Here is a 23148-nt window from a genome sequence, read left to right as displayed (position 1 = left end):
GCTGAGCTGAAAAGAGAATGAAAGATGAGTTAAAAGAATGGGAATGAATGAAGGAGGAAATAAGCTATGGGAATGGGTCAGGAAAATAGCACCTAGAGTTTTTGATAAGAGTTTAAAGCGCAAGAAAAAAGATAAAAGAGGAGAGGGCTAATGTGGCTACATAGGAGTGAGACGCTTGCAATTAGAGCAAAAGATAAGGCATACATAAGGTAGAAAGAAAGGGGTGGGGGACAAAAACTGCAGTACAAGGAGGCTGGCAGAAGGCCAGCAAAGATAGCAAGTACTGTCGAGGAATATGCTCATTTAACCGTACCTTACTTAATAAATCAGGCTGACATCTTTTTTAGGCTTTACAGCTGAAATGTTATTTTAACATATGTATGCAAGAGGAGGCAGAATTTGAGCATTACCTCCAATAACAAAAGAATGCAGTACACATTTATACTATATTTTATCATGAACAAAAGTTCTTATTATAGTTGTGGAAAACTTTTAAGATGGCTATACACTGAACAACAGCTTAAATTCAGCTCTTCCAGTGGGAAAAAAGAAAGTGGGAAACAAGGGCTAATAATTCTTCCAGCTTTAGTAAAATTCAGTTACTGGCTATTAAATACATGGCTTGGATGCCAGCAAAGATGAAACTCAGAGATCCTGAAACAAAATCAACTAGAAAAGGTGAAAAGAAAGCACTGACCAAGAAGAATCCTGCAGTTGTTCAGGAAAAAAAACTCAGTTCAAGCTCCAGCTTAGGTACAACAGATTACTTCCAGTAATTTTGAGGAAAAAATAAATCAAATGTGCTCAAAGCAAATTAAAATAAATGAAATATTGAAGGGATATATCAACTCAAATAACAAAAGGCTGGAAAAATGGAAGAAACTTTGGGCAACTATTCAGATGAACTATTAAAAATGTAAAGGACAAAATGAAAAAAAGCTGGCTGAGTGTGAGGCTTCTCAAGAAGAGCTGTTTCAAAAAATATATAGTTAGAGGACAGAATATGCAGAGAAAACTTGAGATTTTCTGCTGTACCAGAAAAACTAGAAGGAACAGACTGCATTAATTTTATGAAACCAACTGGAGGGAACAGACTGTATTAATTTAATGAAAGCACAAATAAGCAACCTGACTGGTATTCCACAGCAATATTTGTTAATTGAAAGGGTACATCAAGTGTATGCTCTAAATTTGACCATAAGAAAACAGCCAACACCTGTATTAGTAAAGATGCAATCATACCAGTAGAAAGAGTTGATTCTGACAAAACTGTGGTGGAAGGGCAAAGTATTAAAACTGGAAGCAGTAGAATGTTTGTGTAAAATGGGTATTTACTGTACACCAGCAAAAGAGAAGCAAATTTATGCCAGTAATCAGGGAATGTCGACAGGCAGGTGTGAGATTCAAACTGCTATAGCCAGCTGTCTTCACAATATTTTTTCCTGGAGGATGAAAGACGTTTTTGATGCATAAAAGGCTAAAGCAGAAATGCAAAAGTTTTTTCAACAAAAAGTGAGCCATCAAACAAAAGGGCATTCTGCTTCTCGTTCTTCTGACAATAAAAATGATAGTGAGACATTGCCAGTGAAACCGTTTCCAGTGTATCAAAGGACAATTATTGAGTGATAGAAAAAAGCATAGGAGCTGACTAGAAGAATCAGGAGGACCTTGGAAGTGAATTAGAGTGTGGTCTTGGGAGATCGAGTTGAAAAGGAAAAAGACCAGCAACACTGAAATTAGAAATTAGTAAATACATGTGAGACTGTAAAGCAACAATTACTTGTGTGAAATATGGCTTTACAAGAAAAAGTGGCAGAGAAAGATTGGACTTTTGTTGACTTTGTTAAACATGTGGGTGGACTGAAAAACATATATCCCATTTCATGTCATTAATGCTTATTAGGACACACAAAAAAAACAACTGCAAGTAAAACAATTTTTGTTCTTAACTGTATTCATCTAAAATATTTCATGATGCAACCTACATGTTATATACAAAAGCAGATTTGTGCAGTATGTATTCATGAGCACCTAAAATGAGGGGGTGAGGGTGAGTCTTTCAGTGATTGTTGTATGTGATAAATGCTAACGTAAGTAAATGCCTTTTTTAAGATTTTCACTTCATCCACAAAATGTCCTCATTTAAATATTTGCACTTTGATTTGTCAGAAAAAGGCACATGACCACAAAGTCTGCAGAGTGATGTCAGATCTCATTTAAATGTTTGCATTTTGATTTGTCAAAAAGGTCACATGATTAATTGTGCAGGTTTTAAAAACACCATGGAAAGGTTTTTAAAACATTTCTGAAGAACTTCCAAATAAAAACAGAACAAACATGCTAAATCTTTTACTTAAGTCCCATTCCTGCTGCCATTTCTGTAGTGTGTTTGTTAGTTTTAACTGCTTTTCTTGTTTTAAGAAATGTAGACATTACAATATGAAAAGAGTAGAAGGGCTGGACAAAAGCATATTTAAGATAATATTCTGTAATCCTGGACTGTTGAGGTGGGGGTGAGTGTTAAGGTGCACTAATTATAATATGTGTAGAGTTAAGATGTTTTCTCTTATTTATGCACAGCTGAATGTCTGACAATCAAAAAACAAGTTTTTTGTGTTAGCAAGTGGGCTTGAAAAATAAGAAAACATGGTGAAAGTAATGAGAAGAGCTGAGTCTCTCACATGTGTAATAATATTAGCTTGGTTCTTTTTTCCTTTAACAAATAAATGTTCAGTGGGTGTTGAGAATTCTGCAGCTGAGGGCAGTTATACATTCTGTGCTTATGTTTTCATATAGATAAGCTATAGGGTGCACTGATTATAATATATGTAGAGTTAAGATGTTTTCTTGTATTTATGCATAGCGGAATGTCTGGCTTAATCTAAAAACAAGTTTTTTGTGTCTTAGCAAGAGGGTTTGAAAAATAAGAAAACATGGTGAATGAAATGAGAAGGGCCGAGTCTCTTGTATGTATAATCATATCAGTTTGGTTCTTTTTTTCCTTTAGCTAATAAATGTTTAGTGTGTGTGTTGAGAATTCTGTGGCTGAGGGCAGGTATACAGTCTGTTTTTATGTTTCCATATAGATAAGCTGACTACAGGTTGTTGTGTCTTTCAGCTTTTCCCAGTTAGGGGTCGCCACGCTAATGATTGGTAGTTGATTTTTACGTGCCGAGTTACCAGTCCTGATGCACAACCTTCAACGAAGGTACTCCCATTCACGCATGTCTCCACGCAGAAGACGCTTTAGCTGAGAATCGAACCGGACAGCGTCTTACTGTGAGGCGACAACGCTACCGCAGCACCAAGCTGACTACAGGTACAGGCAATTAATCTTGAGAGTTCTGAGCATTATTTGCTGAGGGAAATATAAACTTAACAGGTACAAAGGCAAGCAGCTCAGTAAAAAGTAAAGTCTGACATTTTTCAAAATAAAGAAGAGATAGCTTTCCTAGTACCTTAAATACTTTATTGCATTTACTAAAACAGTGTTTAGTTTAGATTTATTTAAACATAGCCAATGCATTTTTCCTTAAGGCTAAAAGTTAGTATTTTCTGAAAGTATACAAGCTGTTTTTCTGGGATGGGAATAGAGATAAGAAAAGAACAGGCAGCAATCAGTGTAAGTAGTAGCATAGGCTGTAACATATACTATAGCATGGATAACCTTAATTTTAGGTTAGATAGTGCCTGTGGGTGCAGCTGTTCCTATCAGGGGGTTAAACTTCATTTTATTATTTGAAGATATACATAGTTTTGTGGGGTTTTTTGTAAGTTAATAGGTTATGGAGGTGCTCTGGAGGTGTATTTCTTTTTGTTCAAAGGTTTTCATTAAAATAAAACGTCTTAAAAAATGTGTAATAGATTAAATGGAGATGATAAGAAATACTGCATAAAAGATGAACCTGACAAATACTAGTGTGTGCATGCAACACAAACATTGGAAATAGACATTTAAGAAAACTGTAATGTATAATATTTGAGAATAATAACTTCTTGTCATAATGTCTATGCTATCCATATTATTTTTGAATGTAAATGGTCTCAAAGGTACAGGCAAAAGGTATGAGTACTGAATTATATTAAGAAATGCAGAGTGCAGATAGCAATGCTGCAGGAGATGCATTTGGAAAGAAGTGAGCATGTAAATTTGATAAAGAAAGGATTTCAGGATGGATATGCCACAGAATATTAGTGACAAAGGAAAAGGGGAGTAGTTATACCTATTGCAAGAGGAACTCCAATAGTGATAGATATGAGGAAAAAGGTAATAATGGTAGATTTCTGACAATAAGGGGTTACTGGCAAGGGAGGAATATTACATTAGCATGTATTTATTTTCCACCTATAATTGCTGTTATGGTGCTTAAGAAACTTTTGGAGAAATAATTAGCTTTCAGCAGGGAATATTACTCATAGGAGGGGTCTGAAACCTGATTTGCAGCAGTGGGATGTATCTGAGGACTTGGATGGTAAATATATAACAAAAGAGGGTAAATTTCTGAAAAAAATGTCTGCAAATATGTGGTGTGGAAGATGTAAATTCAATAGTAGGAAGTCTGAGAGAATGTACATATTATTCCCCAAGGTACAATAGCTGGGCTAGACAAGACAGAAATTATATTTCACAGGAACCTGAGCATTTCATTGAAAGCTTTGACATACATCCAGTAACTATTTCAGATCATGCTCCAATAAAACCTAAGATACAAATGTAGGATTATGAAGTAAAAATGAGGCACTGGCACTTTCCTACCTACCTGTAAAAAAGAGAGGAATGTAAGGAATGGGTATTGGAAATTATTAGAGAAGTTAGAAATTTCTTCAGAAGTTATAGTAGTGAGTGAGATAAAATGAAGCAGATTTTAAAAACAGAGCAGAAATAAAAGAAAAAAGAAATATGGTTAAGAAGTAAAATAAATTATTTAGAAGGGCTAACAAAGGTTGAAGTATTGCAAAATAAGGGGGCTCTCACAGAACAAGTAGATGAGCAGCTGTAGAGTGATAAATAGAAAATAAGGGAGTATCTGGATGATATGTGTGAGTATAGAAAGATTGCTGTTAACCAACTGTTTTTGATAATAACTCCAATGCACAAAAACTCTTAACACAATGACTTAGGCAACAGCAAGTTGAAATGGGCATTGCTAAACTTACAGAGCTCATGACAAGAAAAATAATTAGAGATCCAGTAGGGGTATTAGAGATATTTCAGAAATTTTATGACAATTTGTATAAATCAGAGAAATGTGGGAAACAAGAAAGAGCATAAATGGAAATATGTATAGAAGGCTTAAGTTTTGTTAAAGGTAGGTGAGACTCAATGATTAACAGTTAAGACAGGAGGAGATGAGATAAACATGGTGGCATGTAATCAATATGAAGTAAAGTCTCCAGGAGTAGATAATATTCCTGTGAAAGTTTGGAAATTAGGAGGGAAGAAAGTGGTAAGGATCTGGAAGGTTTTGTTTAACAGTATTTTAAAAGAAGGGGAAGCACCAACATCCTGGAAGAAAGCTGTGATGGCTGTAATACCTAAAGATGGTAAAGACCCATCAGACCCAGCTATGCATAGACCCATTTCAATTTTAAACCATAGTTATAATGCATTTATGTATATAGTAACTAAAAGAATAGCAAATGTGTTGCTAAAATTGTTAGAATATGATCAATGTAATTTTGTGGAGGGGCGAAAAACATTTGACAACATTAATAAAAAAGTGATAATCCAGAGGGGAGCAGAATGTAAGAAAATACTGTTGTTGTTGGTGGATCTTGATTTATTTATTTTTCTTTATTTTTACATTTATTAACTGGGAGTGTCCGACTAAGCTAATGCCCTTTTTCAGTGGAGGCCCGGGGAGAAAAGCTCCAAATTATACAAAAACATTAAACAAATAACTGAAATATTAAAGTAGATAACAGGTTATATTCAGCAGTTAATAATTATACAAGACTAAAAACAAATGGAAGATAACAGTAAAAGGACAGGAGGTAAAATACTATTAATTATAAAAAATAGTTTGCTAGTCAGAACAATAAGTAATATATTACAAAAACGTAGGAAGTTTACAAGGAAAGATTAGGGTGCAAATTGTTTAAGGAATGGATTAATTATGTCACAGACAGTAGTTTGTAGGCAGTTTGTGGTTGGGGGGAGTCCAAGCAGTGGCAGGTCCACTGTTTTTTAAAGTAGTCTTTTGTAGCTGACTTAAATTGTTTGGGGTGAGTAAGGGTCCTTATGTCTAGAGGACGTTTGTTCCATGTAGTAGAAGGGTGGTAGCTATATACGTTGTGGTCATATTTAGTTTTGGTTTTGTGTATATTTAATATGTCTTGAGTTGAGCTTCAGAGATGTCTTATGGGGGAATAGTGGGAGATGAGGGATGATAAAGCTGGGCAGAAAGTTGGCTGATATAGAATGGAGTGTATAATTTGGAGCTGAGATTGGAGAAGCAGGTGGGGTAGTTCAAGCCAATTAAGGTATTTTAGGGAGAGACAGTGGTGTGATTTATATGTTTGTTGAGCTGTAAATCTGGCTATCCTGTGCTAGGTCGATTCTAGTTTGTTAAGTAAGGTAAAAAATCAGGTTTGTGAGTGTTTGGGAACAGTAGGTTATGCAAGGTAAAAGGGAGGCATGTGTAAGAGTAATCCTAGCTTCAGTAGTCAGGAATTTATTTCTATACAGTAGTCATAGTTTCTGATGAGTTTTCCTGATGCTATTATTAATGTGTTTATCAAATTTTAGTTGGTCATCAATGGTAATGCCAAGTAGTTTTGTGCTAGATTCAACTACAATGGGAGTATTGTTTATGGACATTGTGGAGAAGGAAGATTTAATGTGGTTCACAGAGTTAGGAAGTAAGAGTAGCAATTTTGTTTTTTTAGGGTTGAGGATGAATTGGTTATTTGTGAGCCATGTCTCAACTAAGTTAAAAGATGACTGTGTAGTTGATATGAATTCTGAGGGGGAGTTGGCCATAGTGATGACTGTAGAGTCATCTGCATATTGAACAATAGTATACTGAGGGCAAGATGAGTAGAGTGAGTTGGTAAATATATTAAAAAGTAATGGTCCAAGTATGGATCCTTGGGGGACACCCATTCGTACTGGGAGGGGAGTAGATAATGCAGAGTCCCATCTCACTGATTGCTGCCTGTCAGTGAGATAGCTAGAGAACTATGCTATTGTATCAGGAGAGAAATTAAGCTCAGTTAGTTTAAGTAGCAGGGGGTGAGAGTGTCAAAAACTTTTGAGAGGTCAAGGAATAGGCAAGATATGAGTTTTTCATCATCTTAAGATAGGGAAATAATGTTGAAAAAGGATAGTAGGGCAGTTGTGATGCTATGCTCGGGACAGAAACCATGCTGTGTGGGAGTTAGCAGTTTTTCCTGTGAAAGATAATGCATAACCTGTTTGTATATACATTTTTCGAGGACTTTAGAGAGAGGGGAGAGGATAGCAATAGGTCTGAAATTAGAAATTTCAGATGAGTTACCTCCTTTGTGAATGAGGAGAGTATATAACTGTTTCCAGATAGATGGAACTTTTGATTCCAAGATGGAGTGATTTATTAGGATAGATATAGGCAGTGCAAGGGAGTGAGCAGCAGGCTGGAGAAAATATGAAGGGATATCATCAGCAGATACAGAGCATGGTTTGAGCTTAGAGAGTAAAGTTTTGATATAATTAATAGAAACAGGTTTAAGAGTTTTCTGAGTTAATAGTTGAAGAAGGTTCAGCAGAATTAGAAGTGTTGTTGTTTGAGGGACTGGGTTGAAATAGTTTGGAAACTGATTCAGTAAAATAGGTGTTGAAATTATTTGCAGTCTTATCAGGTGACTTGTCTGGGCATGGATTAGGTGAAGCTGGGTTGCCAGGATGTAGTATCTGGTTTATAGCATTTCAGAATTTTTTGGATCAGATTTTAATGTTGTTGGGGACTGTAACAGAAATCTTTTTTGTCTTTGTTGATAAGTTTTTTTGTTTGATTTCTAAGTTCTTTGTACCTTTGCAAGTCAGTTGGAAGTTTGCACTGTACCCATGTTTTCCAAGCCCTATCTCCAGTTTTCATAAGGGTGTGGGTGGTTTTAGATAACCAGGGTGAATGTTAGCTTTTATCTGAACTTATCTGAGTGGGGCTAGTGAGTTTAGATTGCTAAGGAAGGTCGAAGGCTATAACTGCATTATCTAGTGAGAGCTGTGTTAGGAAGTTCCAGTTTACTGAAGAGAGGAGGGTTCGAAATGTGTCAGGATAAAAGTTGGAGAGTTTGTGGCAGGTGATATGTCGGTGTGGTTTAGAGAAATGAGGGGTATATCTGACCATTTTTATTGGTGAGTGATCACTCAGGGAATCAGATAGTGTTTCTGGTTTGTGGTGTTTGCTGGGATTGGAAACAAGTATCCAGTCTATTAGGGAGGATGGGGAGTGAGAGTTATTAGTATGGGTAGGTTGAGAGATACATTGTGTAAATCCATAGAGGTTTATCTTTCCAATGAACACTGTATACCCTAAAATTAAAATCCCTCTCTCCTACCTTCTTACATCCAAAAACAAGACAAAATACCTTAACACTTATCCGTTAAAAATAAAATCAAACTACTTCCGGAATACTCTGCTCTTATCAGGCAACATACATCCAAATCCTGGTCCTCTATTAACTCCACTACCCCACAAAATACCCCTCCCAGTTCTAGCCAATCACTTAAAAGAAATTAACAAATCTTTTTCTTTTCTATTAACACTCAAAGTACCCTTAACAAACTAAGCTTATTTCATGCATGGGTATCACATCATACCCCTGACATTATCTCTGTAACTGAAACTTGGCTAAAACACCAAAACCAAGATAAAGATATTCTCCTCCCTGGTTAGGATTTCTGAGGGTTAGCCAATTAATATTTATGTCTCCTAGTAGGATTGTTTCATTAGGGATGTTTTGGTAGAGATATGAGAGTATATTTTCCAGTAGGGGAATGTTGTCCCCTGGTGGAATATATATGGCTACAACTGTAATGGTAGTGAAGTTGTTAAGTTTAAGGTTAGCTGCCAGTTGTTCAGCAGGAGCAAAGCAGGGAATTTGTTGCTTAGGATGGGAGAGAGAGAGAGAGATGTTATTAGAGTAGACTAAAGCAACTCCACCACCTTTTTTCTTTAAGCAGTCTTGGCGAAGTATGCTGTAACCAGGGAGGAGAATATCTTTATCTTGGTTTTGGTGTTTTAGCCAAGTTACAGTTACAGAGATAATGTCAGGGGTATGATGTGATACCCATGCATGAAATAAGCTTAGTTTGTTAAGGGTACTTTGAGTGTTAATAGAAAAAAAAAAGATTTGTTAATTTCTTTTAGGTGATTGGCTAGAACTGGGAGGGGTATTTTGTGGGGTAGTGGAGTTAACAGAGGACCAGGATTTGGATGTATGTTGCCTGATAAGAGCAGAGTATTTCAGAAGTAGTTTGATTTTATTTTTAACGGATAAGTGTTAAGGTATTTTGTCTTGTTTTTGGATGTAAGAAGGTAGGAGAGAGGGATTTTAATTTTAGGGTATACAGTGTTCATTGGAAAGATAGATGCAGAGATAGCTAGGGGTTGCTGAGAGTGAAAAAACATATGTGAGTGAGGGTTAGTGGGGGGTTTCTGGATAGGGTTTAGGAGTATTGGAGATGTTGTGATAGTGAGTAGGAGGAGTAGTGGAAGAAGGACTATAACAGAAATTAGCAAGACAGGCATCTTTGATGAGGGAAATAGGTATTATAATTGTGAGATGATATCCTGATGTGATGAGTGTGATTGGGATTTGGGTTTGGGTTAGAGTTTGTGGTTGGTATTAGTAATAAGTATTGATAGAGGACTGAAATAGGAAATAAGCTGTACTGGATTAAGGAAATGATAGGTGTAGGCTGTGGGCATTAGTTTGGGTACAGGAAGCGGAGGAGTGTGAGGGTAGCAGGATACAGATGGTTAGGTATAAAGGAAATTATATGGGGGGTGGGAGGAGAGCGAAGTGAGCCCGAGCATACTGAGGGCGTATGAAGCAGGGCAAGCCCAAGCCCTCAGCATGCTTGTATTCCTACAAAAACAATCAGCCAATTGATTCTACACTTATGCACTGCAGTACTTGCATAGGCTAAGTGGTTATGGCAGAAAGGGTTTGCCGCTTATTTCAGACTATTTAGAAGTTAAGTGTAGTCAGAGTGCCATATTCCAGGGGCTGTTAATTTTTGGTTGGGAAAGGAGCAATTTGTTCTTGTGGGAATGGTAGGGTACTTAGGTAGGGGCAGTTTAGTTTACAGATAGATTTCAGCTTGGGTTTCCAGCTTTAGTTACTCAAACTGGGATGGCAGAGGGCTGGAGAGTTTAGGGGTTTTCAATTTGCGTGCATCCCTGGCAGTTTGTTACTCAATGTAAGTGAAAGATAACAGCTAGGAGGCATCTCCTTTAATAAGAACAACATACTATTTGAGTGTGACAATAGTTTGCTAGAGGAGTCACTGCAACATCCGTGGGACCTGGTCTCACTCAGGAAAATAGCTCAAACAGCAGTGGGGAGATGCTGTCAACTGGACTAGAAAGCGTTCAACAGAGTAAACTGGGATTTTATTAGTAGGGTAATGGAAGCATTTACATTCCTTGATACAATAATAAGGTTAATTAAGAGGATATATGAGGGCTCAGAGGCAAGAGTTTAAAGGAAGGGTCAATCTCTAATAAGTTGTGCCTGAACAAAGGAACCAGGCAAGGGTGTCCTCTTTCTGTTTGCTATTTGCTTTGTATTTAGAGCCATTGGCAAAGAAAATAAGGGACTCAGAAATTCAAGGATATGATTGGTATGGTAATCAGGAAAAAATGGCAGATAAAATTATTTTGCACCTGATAAAACCAGAAGAGGACATCTTTGTGTTGTGGAACATTTTGAGACAGTTTCAAAGTTTTTGGGGATATAAAATTAATGGAGATAAAACAAAGGCTATAGCTGTAAACTACCCACACGAGAATTATTTTGACAAGAACCATATTGATATAGTCATGATAATAAGTAGTATGGATTAAAAAGGCTTCTGTCGTGGCAGCTAAGGATATGCAGGAAGAGACAAAACAAAAGATAATACAAAAAGTGAGAAACCAGAAGCTCATGTTTATGGATATAGACAGAAAGATACAAGCCGTGAAATATTTTTAGTCCCTTTAGTCTTATATACAGGTCAGGTATATTTTTATCAACCAGAGGAAAAGTTGTGGACAATAATTAATAAAAAATTGAAGGAATTTATCTGGGAGGGAAGAGGGCAAGGGTCAATTTAGATACATTGATCCTTCTAATAGAAGATGGTTTATGGTTATCTGATTTTAAGGGATATTTTAGAGCTATATAATTAAGGATCATATACATAACACAAGCAGAAAGCTAAAATTAAAAGTGGAAAGAGCCACATACCTCTCAACTGTCCAGATTTTTGCAGAATGTCCAGATTTATGATTCATATTTTTGGTCTGTTTTTCATAAAATTGGTGGTTTTCTGGCAAATCACTGGGCTGATCTGAAGATTGAAGTCCATAATAATGGCATACAGTTCAGTTTCAGACTTCAAATCCTTCAGAAAATGTATGTTAAAACAAACACTGTTACTCTGGCAACGTTCTAAGTTTATAAGAGCAATATTTAAAATATGTCCCTATTTATGGGCCTTTGTCCATCACTTTGTCAGGCTTTGTCCAGATTTCTTGTGAGGTTGAGAAGTATGTAAAGGAATGATCACAAAACAGAGGACATTCAAGAAATAAGGACAGAGTGGGATTTTGGATGCAGAGCCTTAAGGTGAGTAACAACAGCCATATGAAATATTATATTCATAAAGTAGCAGTAAGTATTCTAAGAACTCAAAAATGCAGAAAGGAGATTTTTTTTGCCGATAGAGATCACTCAATTTGGGGTACAGAGAATAGACAAGAGTCGGTTGTAATTTACTGGAGAAAACTGGAAAAGGAACCAAGGTACTGGGAGATAAAAAATAGAGAGGGAAAGAGAATAGAATGGGAATAGGCCAAGAAGACATTTGGAATGCAGGATAGAGACTGCCTTCCCTACCAGGGACTGCTATCTAAGTATAGGCAAAAAGAAATGGATATGAGAATCCTAAGTTTAAGACCTGGTAGAATTTTTAGCTGAATCTAGTACAGACACTGCTGTTATAAAAGGTTTGCTTAGTAGAGCATATAAAATACTGCACAATAACTATAGGAATCAATCAGAGGAGGTTAGAAAAGATTGAGAAGAGAGACTGGATGAGCAATTCACAAAGGAATAATGGCAGTACATATATATGGCACCAAAGTATGCAACAAAGTCTAGAATATTTTGGATTTGCAATTGAAAGTGATTGCATTGCTATTTTTATTTACGCCAAACACTCTACAAACAATTTTTCCTCAGGTAGATGGTAAATGTTGAAGGTGTGATTGGGAAGAAAGAGGTAACCGAGAACATATGACTTGGTAGTATAATAAGTTGGTATACTTTAAAAATTTCCTACAGAGTACTCTGAAATATTGAATGAGAAAATGTGTGTAACTAACAAAAATGATTCTTTTGAGCTGGGACATATGATCTGAATTGTCTAGACATAGAAAAGCCTTATTAAGTTTAATTCTGGTAGCTGTCAAAAAATGCAATTACTAGAAACTGTATTTGAAGTACTGAATATTGTGACAGAGGTAAAAGAACCAGAGGTAGGTGTGACATCCCCACTCTGGGCCAGAAGTCAAGGAGCCTGACTGCCACCTGACACTGGAGACGGACATTCACTTGGAACAAAAATGGATACACCCAGTATTTCCAGATGCAGCTCTCTGCATCAAGCACAATTTCCATTAAGAGCACACAGGGAGCACACTCAATCCTTGGTCTGGGTTTCCCTGCAGGTCCCCAAAAAGACTCCCCACTGGCACAGCTATAGAACTGAGACCTCAGTTGAATGTCCAAGCCAAGTTCCTCACCACTCTCTCTGTGAAGCCAGTGCTTCATGACCCTGCTCCAAGTAGCTGATGCACACGCACTTTGAGATTTGATTTTCTCACAGACACACACACACACACACACACACACACACACACACACACACACACACACACACACACACCTGGTAAAGGCTGGCACAGATTTACTAGCTATGCCCCCTTCTGCCCAGATTATAAGGTATATACACTGCCACCAGATACTCCAAAGCCAGATACTCTAAGACTCTTACAAGGATACTCAATTATACTTTGTGAAATTAATATTAATACAAATGGTAGTATGACCAACAGCAAGGTTTTCAGGAGCGGCCAGACTAGTTATCAAATATATAGAAGTACTCTCAGAGATTAAAACATTCTCTAAAAGACCAGCCACAATGAACATTTTAAATATATTTAATAATAAATAATAAAAGAACATGAAAATACTAAATATCTATTTACAGTAAATGCCAGAGTTTCAAACACAGGAAATTTTAAAATAACATTGATGAATAGAATCACACAGATATAGAAAAACAGTACTTAACTAATCTCACTATATTTTCCTGACTGATCTCAACAGTTACTATTCCCTAGTTAAGTTACTTACTGCAGCAAGGCACGAAGAAGTAGGTGAGTGATCCTTCTATATCAGACTTTCAAACCAGAGTTCCCTGAGACTTCAGTCTCACCTAGTAGTAAACATTATTTTAGTGATAGATTCCAGAATGACATCACATATATCTGGCCATCTGACTTCTGGTTCCCATGCAACTTCCCATTACTAGAAACTGCAAGAGTTTAGCACCTATGTGTCAATAATACAAACATAGAGAGTCTTGCTAAGATCTGCTACAACACCTGAAAGTCATAAAACCATAAAATACTTCCACTTTTCCTACAGGAGCTAATAAATCATACTTCTTAGAGACATTGCATCTCTGGCTTCATTCAAAACTATGAGATAACATCTTTATGGCCTTGGCCCAGTAATTTAATTTCATACTAATTTCAAAGTTTGAGATTAACCTCTTCTATTCCAGTATCCTCTGCTAAAACATATACATTTAAACAATTACAGTAATATGTGCATATTTCTTTTCTGTCCAGCAGGGCACACCGTTGACACATTTTTACCACAAGCAAATTTACAAATACATTTTTAAACATAAGCATCTGTACAAATCAGTTCAATATACAAATGACATATAGTTCTTTACAAATTTCCAACTAGTTGTGCTGGCATGTTATATGTCCACTGCCCTACTTCTGCTGGCATAACTGGCAAAACCTCATATCATCATGGTGGGATCTTTAGAAAACTGTAGGAGCAAATTACATAGAAATAAATGGAAATTGTGGGAATAATGGGTGGGAGGTTGGCGTAATGGTTAAGGTGTTTACCTTAGAAACACAAGGTGCAGGGTTTGATTCTCACATGGGGTAAATGGCTAGGCTTAAAATGGCCCCCGAGGACAGTTAGCCTAGTACTAATCTATGAACTATATAGTAAAGACAAATATTATGCAATATTAGATGGCTTCCCTGTCTTACAGTACACTGTGCAAAATATTTTCCTTTTAGCTCAAAAAGTTAAATTGCCCTGTGACATACATAACCTTTTTCATACTAGCATTGTAAAATTTGTAATTTTTCTTTTAACTCAAAAGTTGAATTTGTCCTGTAACATATGTAACATTTTTGTACTATGTTGTTAAATTTGCAATTATTTGTGGAGCTTATCTCCCTGGGTCTCCACTGACAATGGGTTATCGACCCAGTGGACTTTCCTGGTCAACAAATGTCAATAAATAAAATAAATAAATAAATATAGCCTTAAAATTATTAGCATGAAATGATAATATAATGCTGACAACGAAGGTGCTATTGTTGTCTTTGACTTTGATTTGTACTGTAATTAGAAAGCAACAATTATTAAATGAAAGAGTCTTGTATGAGAAAGTTGAGAAACAATATATTTATTTACAGTATAAATTGCTGCTTGACTTGTTATATGAACTATCCACTAATGGTACCCTAACTACTGCAGTCCCCCAAGGCTTGCTTTTAGGTCTTTCCTCTTCTCTCTGATAATTAATGGCATTATTGAAAGCTTAGTTGGTCACATCCTTATTATGCAGATGGTACACTTGATGTTCTGGTGAATAAAAGTTCTCCTACCCTTTAAGGACAACTCCAGCAAGCCTTATCAGACCTCTGTGAGTGGTCTATCCAAAATAAACTTCTGATGTACCACAAAAAAAAAAAAAAAAAAACAACTAATGCTATGCTTTTTGTCTCTTCTCAAAAAAAAAAAAAAACAACATCTTCCAACTATTAATATGTGAGATGATAACAACCATATTCCTAATGTCAATGAATACAAATATTTAGGCCTAGCCATTGATCCATCATTAACTTTTACCACCCACACTGATAACATCATTAACAACTCCTCTTGCAACTATAACTCTGTTATAAAAGTTCACATTTTTCTCACTCTCTCCTCATACTCATAAATCTCTGGGTAAGAAAGTCCTTCTACCAAACCTAGAATATAGGCTCCACTTACTGTCTTTCCACCCTTCCTATAACACTCAGAAACTCCACGTCACTGTCAATAAATTAACTAGATTTGTCCTACTTACCAACTCATGAACATACCACTTTCTGTAAATGGTAAAAAGTAAGAGTGGAAAGATCCATTCAATTGCTCAGCACATTGTTGTAAAAACTCCTAAAAACAGAATATTGTCACCCTGTGAAAAGACAGCTCCAAATTAAGGAACACTCATTCGCCATACGTAATACCCACTCAGACTCTATTCTACCTCTACTCAGCCTTGCTCATTTTAGGATACTCATGGGAGAATTCTTCAGAGTTGGCCCAGCTCTCCGGAATCAGCTTCCCACAGATGACAAAGGCCAATACACTCTGCCTGGGTTCAGGAAGGCACTCTCACAGCTCACCTTCAACAAAGCTGAATACAGATGTTTTACAGACAATGGTTAATTTATAATCACCAAGCAATTTATTTGTAGCAATCATCTTGTTTAATTTTGCTTAGCTGAACTGTTCGTACTGTTTTTCAGTTTATGTTTTCAAATCTGTTATCTATGCTAACTGTAACTAATGTTTTATTATTCCTTAATGTTTTGTGTCTAACTGTATGTTGAACTGATTTTCATTTTATTGTTTATTGAACAAACTGTTTCCTCTGTGCCTAGGTCATGGATAAAAAGGGTCTTTGGACCAGTCCTCCTACCTGGTCATTAAATAGAAAATAAATAATAAATAAAATAAGTGTGGAATGTTCCATTAGGGAAAAAGAGTTTAAATTTTCTGTGGCTTCACATTCAAAATGGTCTAGCTTATTTAGTATACCCAAAATTTATAAGAATGTTAAGGAACCCTCCATGTAGTTAATTATATCAGGGCATGAATCTAGTATATAATGAATTACTTTTAAGTAAATCATTAAGATCTTTACTAAATTGCAAAGCATGCATAAGATACACATAAATTGTTTCTAAAAGAGTTCATAAAATGAAATATGTAACTGGTAGTATATACGTTTTGGATAACATTACCTCCCAGTGCATACAAATATAAATAACAAAAATGTATTCCAGCTAATGAATGCTGGCTTATTAATAAGATTAACTGGAATAATGATAGAATACTGTGCTAATTTTGCTGGAAGCAATGCTGAATTATAATTTATTCACATTTAATGTTCAGTGTTACTTTTAAAGATACAGCAGTCAGTATTTCATTAACATCCATTTGTGCTGATTTGTTTGCTTAATAGTGGGATGGGATATTATCTATTTAAGTATGCAAATTGAAAACAAATTATCATGAATATCTGTCATACACACACACACACATACACACACACATAATGCACACACACACACACACACACACACACACACACACACACAGACATGCTCTAAGTTCTCCCTGTTCTCTCTATGGGGCTCCTCCCACCTCCCAAAAGCATGCTGGGTGTTTCCACCTCAAACAGACCCAAAACTTGAGCTTTGGGCAACAGCACAGAGTCAAGATGGTGCAACTAGTCAGAAGAATTGTATGTGTATTGTCCTTTTCATAGGAGAACATGGCTCACAGGCTGTACCCTGTGTCAGGGCTAGCCACTCAACTGTGTGAAAACTGGCCCTAGGGGATTTGATCAAGTTGAATAATGTCACCAAAAATGGGCATGGGTATTTGCTGGAAATAAGTGAGTGGTGAACCTGGCCTACTCTGACCTACAGGAGAGACCCATGCTGACAGTGGAATGAGTCTATGTATCCCTATTGGCCAGTGTGTATCCACTCTAAAGCCCACCCCTAGGTCAATAAGCTACAGGCTGGTGACCAGTTGCCCATCTTGGATTATCTGTGACACCTCTGTTGAGTGAAACCTAGACATAAACCAATCAACCTGGCAAACATGAACTAAGGATTGATGTACTCAGTATAGGCTCACTTATGGGAAGCAGCTTGGAAGTGGATGACATGATGGTAAGGAGGAGGCCAAACATCCTCTGTATACAGGAAACCAGATGGAAGGGCAGTGCAGTAAAGCTATTTGGCTTGGGATCCAGAGTCAACCATTCAGAGACAGGACAGTCTGGAAATGATGTGGGAAATGTGGTAAGGGAGAGACTTTAGAAGACAGTGAGGAATGTCATCAGAATTTGTGACAGTCTCATGGCAGTCAGACTCCAGTGTAAGAACAGGGCATTTTTCACAATTTCAGCCTGTGCCCCACAGCAGGGTTGTAGTAGTGAGTAAATGAGTGTATTCAAGCAGCAGTTTCAAACCTACTAGATAAAGCATGTCTATATTACCTGATCGAATGCTTAGGTTAGCAAATACCTAGACGTTGGCCTGGCAATATCAAAAAATTAAAACAGCGAATGACCAATTTAACGTAGGGAATGAATTCCCTCACCCTCAAAAAAAAATGTTAAACCAAAATGAAGTGGGGGGCTTTGCCCCCCACACCCCCTAACTAAATATACCAACTCTGAGATCGCTCTATAGTGGGGAAAGGGGCAAAATCCACGTAATGGCCAAGGGAATTCTTTCCCTGCATTAAATCGTCCATTTGCATTTTTTGCTTTCGCTATTACCAGATCAACATTTAGGTATTCGCTAACCTAAACATTTGATCAGGTAATAGGAACCCAATAAAGCAAGACAGTATGAGTAGGTGTTGATAATGGAGACCTGAATGAACATATCGAGACTGACAGAACAGGATATGAGGACTGTCTGGGACCATGTGGGTGGAGTAACACGAATAAAGGAGGAGGACCATTCTAAATTTCTGTGTATCAGATTGCTTGATGGTAGCCAAAACATAGTTCAGCAAGACAGAGATTCAAAAGTTCACAAACAAGAGTGGCCAACATGCAAATGTGGTACACGTCCTCTGAGTAAGGAAAGGTTGTTAGGGCAAAATGAGTGATTGCAAAGTCATCCCAAGTGAAACAGGCAGCCCAAAGCATAAGCCACTGGTTGCCAAAATGATCTGTAAGCAGTGGTCAGAAAAGCCTTTAAGGTCAACAGAAACTAGGCTGAAGAGCTGGAAGTCAACTGTGGAGACAGAATGAGTTCAAGGAAATACTCAGGGCTTCAGCACCTCAGGAAGAAGAGGAAATATGTGGATTCATCAGTTTGCTTATGCTGCATTCTGATCTGAATCAAAAATACTAATAATATCCCAACTTTCTTTCCTTCTACTACTCTGCATATTCATCTATCCACATATTTCCTCTAATATTTTCAGAAAAATACAGGTTAACCAGTAAATAGATATTATGATATTGGCTGCCCTGACTTATAGATTACTGATATTTTATATTAAGTAGAAATATTAAGAGAGAAAGAGAAATTTGAAATTTGTATCAACTGAAAAGCTAAATTTTTTTAAAACGAGGCATCTCTTTTATATTAAATATTGTTCTGATAGTTGTAAGTTGGTACAGAGTCCCCAGAAACATTTGTCAATGCTTATTTTAGATGAAAATGCTAAAGATGTGATTGGTCCAAAACCTAGAGTGGGATATACAAAGTGAACCATTATAAACATAGGATATTATATCGTGCAAAAGTGATAGGTTTGTGAGTACATGCAAGTGTGGTTATAGCAGTACTTGTCAATATGTAGTACACAAAGGGCTATAGTTTTAGCATTTGGATGCCAGAAAAATGTATTACTTTAAATGCTTTTGTACTTTCCACACTAATAATTTAGCATAACTGACACACTGCTGTGTGGCATTTTTATGCTGCCAAGATGGAACAAGTGTTTCTTTAGAAAAATTTGTGATTTTTTGAAAAATATTTAAAAAGTTAACATCAGTTATGTATTGTTCAAGCATATTTTAAAGTGTATTTCTGAACATTTATTTATTTTTTGTTTTATTTATACTTTGTTGACCAGGTTAATCCCACTAGACTAGTGCCCCCTTTTCAGGAAGGAAACCCAAGGTAGTAATTAAACTCTAGGGGAAATCTGGCCAGAGCTTTGGGGAATTTTCCCTAAACTTTTGCCTTTGTGGCAGGCCATAGGATAGCTGCAGTTGGTGGTGAAAGAGAATGGTGAAAAACTGTACAAAACTGTTTTAGGAAGATATAAAATATGTGTATGTTTTTTTTTTTATAGTATTTGTAAATGGTGTTTTTAATAAAGTCTCCTACTCTTTTCAGTAGGTGCAGTGGGATCTTTTACATCCACCTGAGTTATCACCACCTCAAGCAAATGGAGTCTTGGTTTAACATCTCATCTGAAAGATGGCACACTCAGGAGTGCAGCACCCCCTTATACTGCACTGCTGTCAGCAATCTTTCTGCCTGGGGTAGGAATAAAACCTTCAACCTTCTGCATCAAATTAGAGTGTGCTTTGTGTTGCACCACTGGCACCACATGTTTTAAGTATATGGAATTGTGGTTCTGGTTGATAATGGAGTTGAAAGGGATATGAACAATTTTACTGTAGGTGGAGTTTAAGTGACAGAATATACTAACAACACATGTTCCCAAATCATAATTATTAATTTTGCATTATCTCAGTTTTAAAAAGAAAATCAATTCATTCTAGTAATTACATTAATCAGTTGTACTTTAGATTGGTGTATTTTAGCATGTGCTGTATTTGAAATGTGTCAATAAACTTATTTTATTCCTTTTAAGAATTTTGTGAGTTACTTTAGGCTAGGGAGTGAAAAAATATATTTTTTAGCCTGTGAGTTTACTACTTGTATTGTATTTATTAGTTAGTGAGTGTTTCTTCAGAAGAGAAATGTTGGTTTTACTGTAAAAAATGTAATGTAATATCCTTTTCATTGAACTGTACTGGATCTATGTGATGTTTAAAGTGTATTGTTGATGCTCATGGCTTACATTGCAACATTGCATCTTTTCATTTCATATTTATTTGAGCTTTATTTTAATAAAAATGTTTCATATGCATTTTATTAAACCATAGCCAAAATACATGTAGTGTATCCCTTATGGTGTCACCGTAGGGATAGTGAGAAGTCCCTATCCATAAACTTTAATGAACATGTCTTTCCACATGTGAGGCGATGCACTCATTAAAGACTATGGAGGCATCTCATGTTTCCCTCTACCATGAAGTTTATTTCTAATGCAGTGGTATGATCATGAGAAAAACTATTTTTCAAAAAAATAATCCTCACATTCACTTATAGTGTGAAAATGCTGTTTGGTGCTTTAGAAGCTATGTGATGTAGTGTAAAGGTAAGAAAATATATATGACCAATATATTTTAAGAGACTAAGATGTCCTGATATTTTTCCTAAACACATGTCATCATTTTTGGGTTGGGGTTAGGTCCAAGGGTGGTTTGAGAAAAAGAGGTCATACTTATTTCAGGAGAACGTTAAATAACTTTATTGGATATAAAAGAATTTCCTACCCTAAACCAATAATTCATAAATAACAGAAATTTCAATCTACTTGATTTATCAATATAACAACATATTAATTATTGCATCAACTATGTTACTTAAATAATTTTTCATAATATAAATAAGGAAAGTGCATGCCACTGTGGTCAGGCATAAGGCTGAAAGTGCTCAACTCTTATAATTGTAACCATTAACTATTCACCTTTTATATAGGAATGTAATATTTCACAATGTCTTTATAGTATTACTTTCACTATTTCAAAAACTAATAAAATCATTAAGTCTAAAATATATTGTTTCACTTTTTAACTGATCAGTCAATTGATTATAATCTGGATATTTAATAGGTGGAAAACTATTCATTTATCACAATTCCTTTTACTATAAAACAAAACAAAACAAATAATTTGCTTTTAGAAATGCCTGCTTTTTCTCTACAGATTAGCTGTAGGCCAATGTTTAATGCATATTAACTTCTATCAGATCCAAACTTTAAATGCTGCCCTCGATGAGAACAAATTTAAAGTTTTTCAGCTATTATTAAAGTTATATACAAATCATACTCCCTCATTAAAATAATTATATATGGTGCCGTCTGTCATTATTTCTGAATATGAACAGCCTGTGAACCCTCTTTGCAAAGAACATTATCATGGCACATTTCCTGGAAAATTATCATAAAATGTATTCTAGTCAGGAAGTTTTACACCCCTCAGATTATGATTTACTTATTTATGTATGCATGTATGTACGTATGTATTTATTTATTTAACATTTGGTAACCAGGTGGTCTGAGAACCCTTTTCAGGTATGGCTCAGCCACAGAGGCAGAAAATTAGAAATTCTTACACTAATTCAACTCCAATCAGGAATAAAAATCAAAGCTATATGCCAAGTACAGAATACATGCAAACATATCAAAAATGTAAAGCCATGTCAGAAGGAATAAAAGTTGATAAAGACAGTAAACATATTTATAACTATGTAGTAAAAGCTTTGGCATACACAACTATATATAAGAAAACAAATTAAGGTGAGTGAAGGTAAGTGGAGGTAATGAGAAAAAAGAAAGAATAGTAGGCGGTATAATATAAGTTCCGTAGGTTATACATTGCAAGCAACAACAAAGGACATATCCTTTTTTCCCAAACTTGCATGTAATACATTGCAGTTCTTGTTTTCTTTTGATCCTCTTGAAACATTGCCAGAATAAGCTGTTATGTGTAAGAATCTGATTTTTTTTTTGGGGGGGGGGATTGCATGTGTACTTAAAAAAAGTTTTTATTGCTTTTTTCTTATCTGATTTTACTGTTATTTAATGTAAAGATTTTTTTTTGAGTTTTAAAAGTTCTGGGATAGGGCAAAAAGCAAACTTTTTACTTCTTTTTGTGAGGCTCAGAGTGATTAGTTGCTTTAGAATTGAAAGTGCAGCTAAAATCTGTTTTTTATATTTAACTTATAAAGGAAACATTTCACGCTTCTCCTGAGACAGTTGCTAGATCAGAATCCTATACAGAAAAATATGACTTTTCCATCTCAACTACTGGGTTCCTCTTGTATTTATAAGCCCACTGGCAACTAAGTTGTTCGCTGTTTACATTAATTCAGCTTCAAAAGTCACTGTGATCATTGCCCCTACTAATGATCACTACAAGATTTTATAGTGAAGATGGGGGACAGAGCCTAGATGGCCAACTGAGAGCAGTGAATTTTGAGAGCTCCATAAACTAGTATAATAATATAGGAACATTTTATTATTTTCAAGTTTAAAATGTCAGAAATCTATAGATAAACTACTAAACTACATAAATATCAATTTTGGTGGAGATATACAAAAATGTTCCTGTCAAGTAACATGGAGATATATTGAGTCACTGAATATGAACAACTCAAGGAATTCTCATTCAGATGCTGCTTTGAAAAAAGAACTGCAATTGATGACATCTACCATACAGTAACTATCTTTGTAGATGGATGTCTTTAAAAATGACTTAGAAAACCTCAAATTAAATTCTCAAAAACAGACTGATGCTCTTAAGGAGCTATTACAGCAACACCATACAAAAATAACAAATATAAAGACTTCTCTAAATGACATTGAAGACAGACTCAAAGAGGAAGAATTTCAAAAAGAATCTCTGCTTAAACAGAATACATGGCTGCTTAACAAAATAGATGATATAGAAAACAGGGAAAGGAG

The sequence above is a fragment of the Protopterus annectens genome, chromosome 17.part0 (genome assembly GCF_019279795.1).
Source record: "Protopterus annectens isolate FY-2018-M chromosome 17.part0, PAN1.0, whole genome shotgun sequence".
Lineage (NCBI taxonomy): Eukaryota > Metazoa > Chordata > Ceratodontiformes > Protopteridae > Protopterus > Protopterus annectens.
This window is presented reverse-complemented; position numbering follows the sequence as displayed.